This window comes from Saccostrea cucullata, unplaced genomic scaffold, assembly GCF_032062105.1.
Source record: "Saccostrea cucullata isolate Sc308-1 unplaced genomic scaffold, CSIRO_AGI_Scuc_v1 ctg189, whole genome shotgun sequence".
Classification (NCBI taxonomy): domain Eukaryota; kingdom Metazoa; phylum Mollusca; class Bivalvia; order Ostreida; family Ostreidae; genus Saccostrea; species Saccostrea cuccullata.
In genome coordinates this window covers 37,437-49,880 of record NW_026927680.1, presented here as the reverse complement: position 1 = coordinate 49,880, position 12,444 = coordinate 37,437, and the positions used below count along the sequence as shown (strand labels likewise).

At 34.5% G+C, this 12,444-nt stretch overlaps 1 protein-coding gene and 1 pseudogene across 2 annotated transcripts in view; one reads left to right on the top strand and one right to left on the bottom strand.

The window, feature by feature from the left end:
- The first annotated feature begins 457 nt into the window (after positions 1-457).
- The window catches only part of LOC134275183 (uncharacterized), a 29,459-nt gene continuing 17,472 nt past the window's right edge, over positions 458-12,444 (top strand). Inside the window, exon 1 of one of the 2 annotated variants that reach the window (XM_062757436.1) lies at positions 458-632. The gene's annotated coding sequence lies outside the window, so the exon portion shown is untranslated. Of the gene's footprint in view, positions 633-7,831; positions 8,038-12,444 lie in introns of those variants that run through there. The other variant, XM_062757437.1, reaches the window with a different exon arrangement.
- Positions 1,739-3,749, bottom strand: LOC134275176 (uncharacterized; annotated as a pseudogene).

Sequence of the window (12,444 nt, the reverse complement as noted above, 5' to 3'; positions counted from 1 at the left end):
TTCTATAGTCGTGTTGGTATATTAGCGAGACCATCTGGTGACAAAAATATGGGTATCAATGAATTCCTGTCAATAACAAGGGATAAATATTTGCAATCTGATTTTTTAAGCAGAAAATCTTAACTTGGAAACAGCTGTTCGTGTTTGACATGGAATCGATATACCCCTCCGTAAGTGTATCGGCAAAATATCGATTAAAGAGGCGGTGCATAAGATGTTGATCGCTTTAACCGTAATACCCTCGTTCTTAGTAGTTAAGTATGATTTAATCGGACGAGCTTTAGTAATCATTTACTCCTGTGCCAATAGGTCTGATAATTATTGCAACGTATAGCCAATAAACGGAAGAGTAAAAATCGAAATTTCCCAACAGTGTATATATTTTTTCTTAAGTTTACACGTGGTATGTGTTGCTCTGTGAACTTGTGATTGTTATAAATACAAATATATTAACATTTTTTCCAGTGTGTAAATTCTGGGACCAAGTGGTTTGAACAGTAGCAGGATTAGAACATAGATCGGGGGCACGGGATTACGGATTTAAAAATTCGGACTGAGGGTCGGAGCCTGAAGCAAACCTATCGAGAAAAGGGGAATTATTTCATTTCTTTTATCTTCACCACTTAATCAAGGTAAATTAATCAATTTTTATTATTTTTAGTTTAATTCTTCAAATTGCTTTTAGAAAGGCAGTCAGAGGCAGTTTTAAACCCTAACAGGGAACTATATGACATGAATTTTTATTAAAACATTTTAAAGCAATAAGGAAGTTCCTTCCTTTTTATGTGACACTTATTTTTTCGCTAGATATTCTAGGTTAATTTCACATTTAATGTAAACCCTTTTTTATCTTTTTACATTTCTTAATGAGAAACTGAAAAAAGATCCCATTAAACAATCAAAACGCGAACCAGGTCAGACAAGAATAAAACTTTTTTTCTCCTTATTTCGGGGTTTTCTTCAAGTACACTTTAGAAAGTTTTAAAATGAGTGAAGTAAATGGCATTACTATTTATCAGATTATAAGTCCATTTATTGAATAACAGAAGCACAATTAAATATGATTTAGTATGCCTTGCACGTTCATGTAAAACTGTGAACTTAAGACCTTTGTTTGAAAAAGTACTTAACGGTTTTTTTTTTTTAAAAAATATTGTTTCCCAAATTACATAAAAAGGTTGAAGAAATTTGTATATTCAGTATGATACTTTATTAAAAATAAAAACATGAAAAATTGAAATAAACATTCTATGTTAGGAAAGGACTATTCAGCTTAAAGCAATATGAGCTGCAACTTTGATGTCAGATTTTTTTGTTGCAAAATTGTAAATAACTATTCCAATGACAGAAAAAAGTATGTTTATAAACTTCTGTTATTCATATTTGCGATGTAAGGACTGTTTGTAAGCTTTGATTGAATCAACATTGTGACACGACTTTGGTGTTTTTGTATAGAAATTGACTGTGCTGTAACTGTGATACAGTACACTTTTGAGGGGCGTGTTTTATGCAAATGAGGACAAAAGTGTACTGTATCTGCAAAATATCCCTGATACAGCACGAACAATATTTGGATCACCGCCAACATCTCAAGTAAATTTCAAAGAAAGAGACCTGTGTAAATTTTAAAATGTTTAATGCAGCTATCTGGCATGAAATTCAAAATAATCTGAAGCAACATCAATTTTTTCAGTTTTTTTTTTTTTAACAAATCTGAAGCAGCATCAATTTTTCAAAGTTTTTTTAAACAGAATCTGAAACGACATCAATTTTTCAAACATTTTTTTTACAATATAAAAAAAATTACACTGTAAAAGTCTGCTTAATTGCCAATGCTAAAATTAAAACTACAATTAGCAAAAACTGCCTTATTGTTTGAATTGGTAAGATCTTCCAGAACACGGAATTCCCTCAAACCGGAACGATATTCCTCTGAGCCTGAGGAACTTTCACATTTCACCTTCTTTCTTGGGGGCTCAACATCATTTTCAGATTTTACACATACGGACTTATTCTGGGGGGGATCCAAAACTTTCGACACTGCAACATCAATCTCTTCACTACTTCGCTTGTACTTTCTTACACTTTTCTCGGACCTATGCCCCGTGCGTCGCATAATTTCTTGCTCAGAAATTCCACTCATGTACAACTGCATGGCGCAAGTACGTTTACCACTATGGTTACTAAAATTTCCCTTCAGTCCACCCTTTTCAGCGATTGTTTTCATAAATGATTTCAGCTTGTTTACTCCAACCAATTGTTGACCGAAACGTATCTGAATTTCGTCTGTGGGAGGTAATGGCCGTCTGTAGAATGCACCCGTATTCCCCAGGGACTGTAAATACAGCTCAAAGTAGTCAACCATACAGCGATCACCTTCAATAAATAAAAGGAAGTTAACTACAGTATGTACATTTCTTTGAATGTTTGGGTGTAAAAGGGGGGGGGGGGGTCAACTAACAGTTACAACTATAAATATTACACTAGGCCTATATTATATCAATTAATGTAATTTGTATTCATCTCGACCAAAATTAATTACGTCTCAAATACAAATACACATACAGTAAATAAATACAGTACATGTACTTACCAGGGGGAGAATGGTGCTTCAAGTTTTTTGACTGCACATTCAGATGTCCTAAGCCGCCTTTATAGATTTTTGTGGCCCTCCCAGCGAACTGGATGTATCGTCCAGCACCGTCCTCTCCGATTTTGAACTGCGCACTGTAAACTGTGGTGTTCATCGTATCCTCGTAATCCAGAGTTTACACGCATAAAAAAATACGGTATGTTGCAACTGCTCTGAGGTTTCCCTTCCAAACACGCTCTTTTGCCACAGGATTTCCTCATCTTGGGTGAGAATAGGGTCCGCCTGCTTTATATCACACCCCAGTCCTTTGTCGATAAGGGATTTCATCCTTGCGTCAACTAATTTCCGGAATTCTACAAATTCTCCGTTAGACTCATCGAGGAAATTCTTGTCGTGTACTCCGTTGTCCTTCAAAAATCGCAACAGTCCGCACAAACTCAAGTAGATTGATCGGGGTGGGTATTCTGTACCATCTTTCTTACGGGCTTCCATTACGAATCGTGCTAACCAGAAATTCATCTGTTCTGCAGTCATGTGGTTAAGCTCGGGAATGTCCGCTCCTCGACTGGCCCGCCATTTCTCAAATAGGTTCATGGCCCATTTGGTGTTGTTTTTCGTATTTACATTTTCTTGGTCTTTTATCAGATTCTTAATATCAATATCACTCACCGGTTGAGCAAACCGACTTTCACTCAAAACAATGTCTTTGTTTTCAATTTCCATCAACGAGCTATTGTCATTGCCAGGCACAGGGGATAGGGAGAGGTCCATCAATCCTTCATATATGCCGCGTTTTCGAATTCTATCGTCTCACAAACTTGAGATAATGTTATATCATCGATTTCGTTGATTAGGAATTCATCTAAACACGGCAAGTCTAATAAATCAAAATCGCTGCCCAGCTCAAATTCTCCAAAAGCGTCCACATGTTCCATCGCAATGCTACAGTTTTAGCGCGCTCTCTCAACTTTTTTTTATATATTCAACAATGAAGTAATCTGATTGGCTGAACAGTGAAATACCGTAATCTGATTGGTTTGTTCTATCGAGGGAGCATTTTAAAACACAAACTTCATTTAGGGGTCGTGTCACAAGTCATTTAGAGTACGAGTTTTCTACTGTATCAGAGATACAGGGCGGGGCCCGGCTCGAGCTGTCGCTCTCGCCTTAAGCCCCGCCCTGTATCTCTGATACAGTAGAAAACTCGTACTCTAAATATAACTTACATTATTGTCGTCCTTGCAAAAATGATTTTGTGTATGACTGTATATTCGATTGTATAGAAGTTTTTCTTGTGAAATAATTTAATGCTTTATTTTAGTCTAGTTCATCAGAAAAGTTTAAAATACATACATATTTATCAAAATAGTATATTTTGATAGCAAAATAAAATTTTCAAAAATGCAGCTCATATTGCTTTAACGTATAGAGGATGCCTAGAAAATGTTTCCCAAAATCTATACCAATACATAAATATTTCAGAGTCTGATTTTCTGCAACAAACTCGCTAATTGTACAACCTGGGCTAAGTGTAAAATTCCCATCAATTATTCACGATTCAGCAAAGATCAAGAAAAAAGTGGAAATTAAGGTGACGTCATCAGATAATAAGCCGCAGTAAAGATTCTAGACTATTTGGGCTAATTCAGTTGTAAGATTTTGACCAAATATTGACATCATAAAATCGCCAGCAAATCAAAGATATTCTGTAACCTCGCTTCATTAAGTTCACTTATTGTACAAACACAAATGCAAAAAGGAAGTCCCTTGCGTGTTTTTATGTAAAGGAAAATTCGTTATGTATTCAAGTGAAAAAGGTAATTAAGAAAATAGAAGAAACAAATGAAAGCAAATTACGTTTTCCTTGCATAAAAATAATTATCTTGATTAGATAAAGATAGGAAAAAACGGCGATTTCGAAGGAATTTCTTGTAGTCATGCAAACTGCGATAACGTCTGCTTCAGTTTCGCAAGTTGAAAGAAACAGTTATTGGAAACAATAATAAATTTCTACCAGAAGGATTATAATTAGCATTTATTTTGTTTTCTCTGTCTCTCCCTCGGCAGAGAGAATCAATTTGTATCTATCGACGTGCTTATCTCGCCTGCACGCGCGCCTGACTAATTCTCCCCTGGTAAGGATAAGTTTTTAATTATTAAAAACGGCAACGCATAAAAATGTGGAATTCTTACATCTGTTTAGGCGAGATTAGCATGTACCAAGGCATGAAATTGATTAAACATTGACACTTGGAGGTTTTTGTTCTGAACAGTCATTTATGGCAATAATTTTGGTCTGCGTTAGAAATAGATTATTACCCATCTCCGTCTCCCTTTCTGTTTTTTTTTCACCCGCGGTAAATGAGATACAAATGTATTTTTTAAAGTGAAATTACTTATCTATTTTGTAACCATGGTACCAAAAATATATAAGTAAAACGAACTTAAAAAATCCTTCCGCATACTTTTTAAAGCAAAAGATTTGTAAAATAAAAGAAGAAAAAGATTGCTAATATTTAACCCAAATATGTATACTTTTAATATTTTCAAAAGATTTAAAATCAGTTTTAACTATCAAGCAGAAATATCATTCATAAAAGAAGGATATGGAGATAACGAACAGTATTCAATCTCAAAGTCCATTAAACAATATACAAAATAAGAGCAGAGCAAACACGGACCTCCGAAACATCAGAGGTGGGATCAGGTGCCACGGAGGAGTGAGCATCCCCTGCTGACCGGTCACACCCGCCGTGTGCTCGTTGTCATGATCGGGAAATAACGGAAAACTCCGTCGTCAATTCAGTGTATAAATCATGGACTAACAATTGGTATGAAAAACGTCAGTCAGCATTCATAAAACTGACGTTCTTTGCAAAGCATGCTCTAACCGCCATACACTCTTTGACGAAATGAATCGGAAATTTAATTTCTATTGAACACCGAAAAAAGTTCGCTGCATTTTTCAGTTGTCGATATTTTTATGTAATTCTAATACAAATCCCCCCGGGATTGGATACAGTTTTTGGTTTCGTACTTTATCTGATTCAGTCGATTAACGACATGAACTTTGTCTATTGTTTGATAAGATTTGCGATTTAGTTTAGTCTCATTTCCAATGGAGAGAAATTTGTTTCATAGACCAATGTTCCTCGAGGAATTTTTCCCACTTCAAAAGAATGCATAGGCTAATTTCATTTCCGTGCTTTCCTGCTGTAGTTTAAGTATTGGACAGAATCGTCTGGCTCTAAATCATTTTGATGTTTTTATATCCGGCAAACATGATCTGAAATTATATTCGATCTTTTGATTTTTAGATTCAAAATCCAGAGGAAGCTACTCTTCTACTTTGATGGCATTATCTTTTTATTAGCAAGTTGTCTCCTTTTTTTTTAAAAGAAAGCAATTGACAGATTAAAAAATGTTACCTTTGTTTGGAGTATTTAGAAGTAGTGTCGGTTCTTTTTTTTTGTTGGTATACATGTAGGTTGATGTCATGTTACAATGTGCCGTGGTATCATAATAAAACAATGCTTTATGTTTACTTGAAACGACGTGTACGATACCTTAGTTATTTTGTGCTTCTGTATAATGTTGCATGTATATATATTTAATACAGTAAAGAATTTATATAATAAAGGTAAAGTCATACATGTAGCTTACGTAAACGATGAAACTGAAATGAAAACAAGAGGTGTTTTGTAAAACACTTATGCCCCCCCCCCCCACACACACACACAAATTGGAATTTTTAAGTCCAAGGGGCATAACTCTGTCAAAAATGGCGCGATCGTATCCAAAACAGAACTTGACCTAGATAGTCATCTGATATATCTGTATACTAAATTTCATTTCATTCATCTTCGAAGGGGGGCATTAATATCATGATTTCATTAAATGAGTCGCCATTCCTGATAAACATGGGGAAATCGAAGTAGGAGATGGGGGTATGCAAAAGTGTTACTGAATGCTTTGACAAAAGTCATTGTATCTGATTGTGTGTATCATTCAATGTAGGTTTTGAATAGCAATTCGCCTTTTGCATGAAATGACAATTGGTTAATTGTGGATTTATTTCTCCCTTAAAAATAATGATTGATTGATAGATTGTATATTGTTTAAAGTCCCTATCGAGAATTTTTCACTCATATGAATACGCCACAACTTGCCGGTGGAGAGCTGCAAATTTTTGTCCTTTACTTTGCACTCAGGGCTATTTAGCACGCAAGGATCTTTTTCGTGCCAGCACCTACTGCGACACGGGACCTCGGTTTATACAGTGTCATCCGAAGGATCAGCTTCTTACTTCGCGACTCTAGAGCAGACGCTCTAACCACTGTGCGACTTATAAGAATTTTGTTTGAGTATTAGGTACCGGGTAGATAGATCGATCGAAGTTGTGCAACTTTTTAATTAATGTGACATCATAACAAATTTATGATGTTTATTTTTAGATGTTTGATTATACAAATAATATTAATTTAAATTTTCCGCACTATAAAAATCATGGGCTATTTTCTGTTCTATTTCCGTTCTATTAATCGTTTGTTTAGAACCAATTGAAGGAAAAATTTTACTAAAAAAGTAAAAATATTATTATTTAACGTGGACTGTGTTTATAATGGTTGGGTTTATAAGCTAAAAAAGAAATAAACAACAACAAAAGTGAATGATAATGGTTTTTTGTGAATACTATGCAACCTAAGAAAAAATTGACTGACTATATAAGGTCAATTATCTAGAAAAAAATAGAATAACGATCGTTTCGTATAATTTTTCCCGGAATGCTTTACCTTGTATAAATACTTAGTCTAGTAGTTATTTTTAAAACAAATGAAATGTTAATATATACATTTGCAAAATATAGGCAAACATATGGTACAGGTAGTCTATTTGATTAACTTTATAGTTAACCATCCACAATCTTAAAAGACCTTACTGTGAAAACAAAATATTTGCACAATGTCAAATAACATTCATTAACTGCACAAGATTTATCTGCAACATTGTTTCAAATCAATGGCAATTTGACGAATATGCGATCTTAATATTCCAATTAAACTCGCGTTTAAGCTGTATCGCCGAAAGAAAAAGTAAAAGCTATGTAGCACGTGGAAAAATAATCGATGGTTTTCGTTTTAAACATAATGTACGATATCTGGATCCCTTACAAGCTGATTCTATTGATTCAGTTATACACTAAAGCACTTTAGGCCCTGGATAAATAATTTAAGCGCTCGTTGTTTTAGCAAGAAGTTTTTTTTTCGGGTGAGGCGAAGTCATTTCATTTGTGATTTTTATTAGAACACAAAAATCGTATAGCAAAGAAATAACATTATATAATAGGTTCAATTGATGATTGAATCATTTTAGCATTGTTGCGTCATAACATGGATCTCAGACGGGTAAAATTCAGCATGGAAGTTTGCTGCTTTCGTTATTGTGTAAGTATATGCTTGGTTCATGTGTTTAATAATATATGATTGGAACATTTTTTAACAAGAGAGAAAGAGAGAGTATCATAGATTCGTTTTCTGCTTTGATATTTCTTTTTATCTAAAATGCTTGAATTTTAAGTCGTGTAGATCAAGTTATGTTTACAATGACATCTGTCAAGAGTCGATTCTGTGACAGAATAGCTGAGTTTGAATTATTGAACAAACATACTTGTAATCAATTATATGACCTTGTATAGACAGTGCATAAAGGAATAGTACTAGTGTAATATATTTACTTTTCTCTGAATGCTTGGAATATTACGTCACATCAGTGATATATGAGTTTGATATTGCTGGTTTGTTTAATGAATTAAGTTTGAGAGTTAGGCCAGTGTTGAACATTTTAGTAATGAATCTATGCATTACAATGATGAAAAAATGTATCTTTATCTTGTATTCGTCATATTTTCGATTCAAAACTCATCATATATTTTATGAAACATTCTGTAAAGAGCGCATGCGTGAACGTGAAAGGTGGACTAAAAAAGAAGAGAGAAATTATGAGCTAAATTAGCGTATTGTGACAAGAGAACGAAGAAAAGAGGTATTCTAATCGCATTTATAGTATTAATAGATCACACTGACTCCTGTTTGGTAAAAAATGTAACGTGAATTACTGTAAACAAAGATAATAAAGAAGTGTACGTGTTCGATAGGGCTGATCGTTCTACAAGTCAGGAGCGTCTATTTATAGCAAACATTCCTACTAGTAAACAACAATGTCGACCGAAGCAAAAACTGTGAGTATATTAGGAGAGGCTAGGGCCGTACTTTATGAAAGTGAAGATTCGAAAGAAAAGGAAATTACTTTAGAGAAATTATATGAGCTTGTGAGAAATATGGGTGTCTCCTTAGACGATCGGCTTAACAAAATGAGCTCAATTATCGATACAAGAAATAAGAAAATCGACGAAATGTGTGAAGAAATGGTGAGGCTTTCTCACAGAGTAAATTCCATTGAAAGAGAAATAAGTTCTATAAACCAAACAAACGCAGAGTTTCATGAAAGCTTACAGGGAATAAGTAATGTTTTTGACGGGATAAAAGAGCAAGTGGACAAATCAGAAAATGAATTTCAAAATATGAAAATAAAGCTAGACGCTATGGAGGCGAAAGTTGTACACTATGCGTCTAACAGAGAGAAAGAAATTGAGGAGTTAATCGAAAAAAATGAAGAGCTAACGGATCAAATACTCGATCTCAGATGCAGATCCATGAAATATAACTTGATTTTCTCAGGTATCCACGAGAATGTACCAGAGAACACAGAGGAGACATTACGAGGTTTTTTAGCTGAAGAGCTTGAAATTGATTATGACATTGAATTCACTGTTGTACATAGATTTGGGCAGAAAAACAACAAAAGAAATCGACCAATTGTCGCAAAGTTCATTTATCAACGTGACCTCGACTACGTACTCCAATGTGCAAACAAATTGAAAGGGAAACCCTTCCAAATAAATCGCCAATTTCCGGACGAGATCGAGCAAGCAAGGAAAAGCCTCTATCCCATTATGAAGGAGCTACGACGCAAGGGTGAAACTGTGAAACTGGTCAGGGACATATTATACGTGAACGGAAGGCCATATGACCCAGAGGACTCAGGACCAGCTGAGACACCGAATCACCCACAACGCACCCCTAGCAGATACGGCAGTTCGTCGAACAAACGCAGGAGAATCAACTCCACCCCAGAAAAACACTAGGGACTCTCCGGGGAGTGTGAACATGTACCAAACGTGAGAAACTGCGCGCAGAAAAGGAATGAATTAAAAATTCTCTCATTAAACTGTTGCGGTATAAAGAAAAAATTAAACTATCCCGAGTTTCAAAAACATTATGAATAACAATAAACACTGCTTTCTAAGAAAATTGTGCTCCTTTGTAAAGAAAATAAATAAAATATGCTCCCCGGCCTAAATTCCCATACTTCACATTTATAGTAACCTACAATTTTTTTTTTTTTGGTTTTGTTTCTTATTCACGCATGCCTTTCTAGACCTATTGTTGTATATAACATCACCTATGTGTTTTTTTGTAGTCTCTGTACGCTATTGTAAAATGGTGAAGAGATTCAAATAAATGATTGATTGATTAGTAAAAGGAAGATGTGAAATATATTATGTAATAGAAAATTAAGAAAATCCTGTTCTTCGACTATTTCCAACACGGTGTCTGTATTCATAGTATTAGTATGATTACTGATCTACTAATTTATATATTCTTACTACAGTGCTCTATTTATGATAAGAGAAAAAAGAACCTTTCTCTAGAAGAAGACGTGTAATTATATTACATTGATTAACCATTTTCCTTTTTATTTTGCGTCATGTTTCGGACTAGAGGACGTATAAGCCATTTTATCTCGTTTCTCTACTACTAGCGATATCTAATCCATTTCGGTGGTCATAACTTGCAGGATATTGACTTTTTCTGGCAATTTGGCTAAAAGTAATCTATGGATCTTGTGGGAGTTTGTTTTTTTTTAGTTTCCCCTCTCGTTCCCCCTGTTTTGTACACTAGTGGTGCATTTAGCCCTTCAGTTCAAATATTTCAATGGGTTTTGATCGCAGAAATATATAACAAGGACTTATTGGTCACTTGAGATAAACTTCACAAGTTTTTAGAGAGCCCCACCCCTTAAAAATTATTTGCAATGATTTTTTTTTAAATTATACAATAATGAGTGTTTCTATATACACAATACCTGAAATTAGAGACTGAATTTCAATGATTCATTGTAGTACAGTGGTATAAATTGATTTTCGATAGTCTGTTGCAAACGACCTTTGTTAGGTAACAACCAAATGTAATTTTTGTCAGTATAAGCTAATTGCTAATTTGGTTTATGTAATTCAAACATTCAAACCCGTAGGTTATACGCGTACATTGTATGCAACAAAGATACACAAAAAACGGCTCGTGCCAATATATTAATGCTAAATCACTATAACACTACCCCTAAATCCGATATTGGGGATGTCTTTTATAGCAGGTTTTAAACACTAAATGTAATTAAGTATTGTGCATGGGAGTATTTACAGATCGAATAAAGTGTCACATTATATCATTTGAGTGGATTTTCCTAATATTTGCATTACAGAAAATCAATTCGCCTCTCCGGGCTGTAGAACACGATTCTTTGTTTACTTTTGACGCTTTTGAGATGGTCTTTTAGCCTCCCCGGAAGTGATCCCTTGGGATTAATGATGGCGGGTATATTTGTTCATGTAGTGACACCAATGCATGGCAAGCTATTTATCGAAATTCTTTTCTGCAAAATAATGTTGATTTGTGTATTAAAAGAATCACATATTGATTCAATACACATGCACATAGGGAATCCAATTTTTACATGGAAATATATATAGGTAAAATCTTTTAAAAATCTTCTCAATAACCACTTGGCTAGAAATGATAAACTTTTGTGGAAGTGTCCTGCGGTAGATTCTAAAATGTTCAAATCATGACCGTTCGTGCTGATTAGACGTTGCTGGATTCTGTGAAACAAGAAAAGGAAATACAGTATTTTCTCGATACTGTATTTTCATTTTTTTATGCCCCCGTAAACGAAGTTTCGGGAGTACAAATGTATATACATGTAGTTTTTGACAAGACCTTTCATTTGATATCAAGAACCTTGTTTCTTTGACCTTGACCTTGGAGTTTGACTCATTTTTACACAATAATTTCAAACTTTTACTTTGGTCCTAATTTTTAAACGGTTTATACTAGGAATTTGAAGAAAACATCGAGATCTTGTTTGTCAATCTGCTAATAAAATTTTGAGCTCCACTTATTACAAATATCAATTCTTTATGACAAGACCTTTCATTTAAAACCAACAATTTTGACCTTTTGACCTTGGAGATTTCCGTACTTACGAAAAAACTTTAACCTTGGTCATAACCTTTTAACGGCTTTCATAAGAAACTTCAACTATGTAATCCTTTTATTGGATATCAATAATTCTGACCCTTTGACCTTGGAGTCTGACCTACTTTTTACAAACTTTAACCTCGGTCATAACTTTTGAAAGATAAAGGCCAGCGCTTACATACTTCCCATATGTAACGTTTGAGACAAGGCCTTTCTTTAGAAACCAGCAACCTTGATCCTTTGACCCCGGAGTTTGTCCTACTTTTAAAAATGTCAACCTTGGTCATAACCCTTGAACAGGTGGAGCTAGAGTTTTATATTTCACATTTGTATTTCTTGTGAAAAGGCCTTACTTTAGGTACCAACATATTTGATCTGCATTTGAGAAAGCTTAACCATCGCTATGTTGCCATACGGGGGCATCAGTGTTTCACAAACACAAGTAAATGTAAATCCCAAAAGTTAGTCCATTAT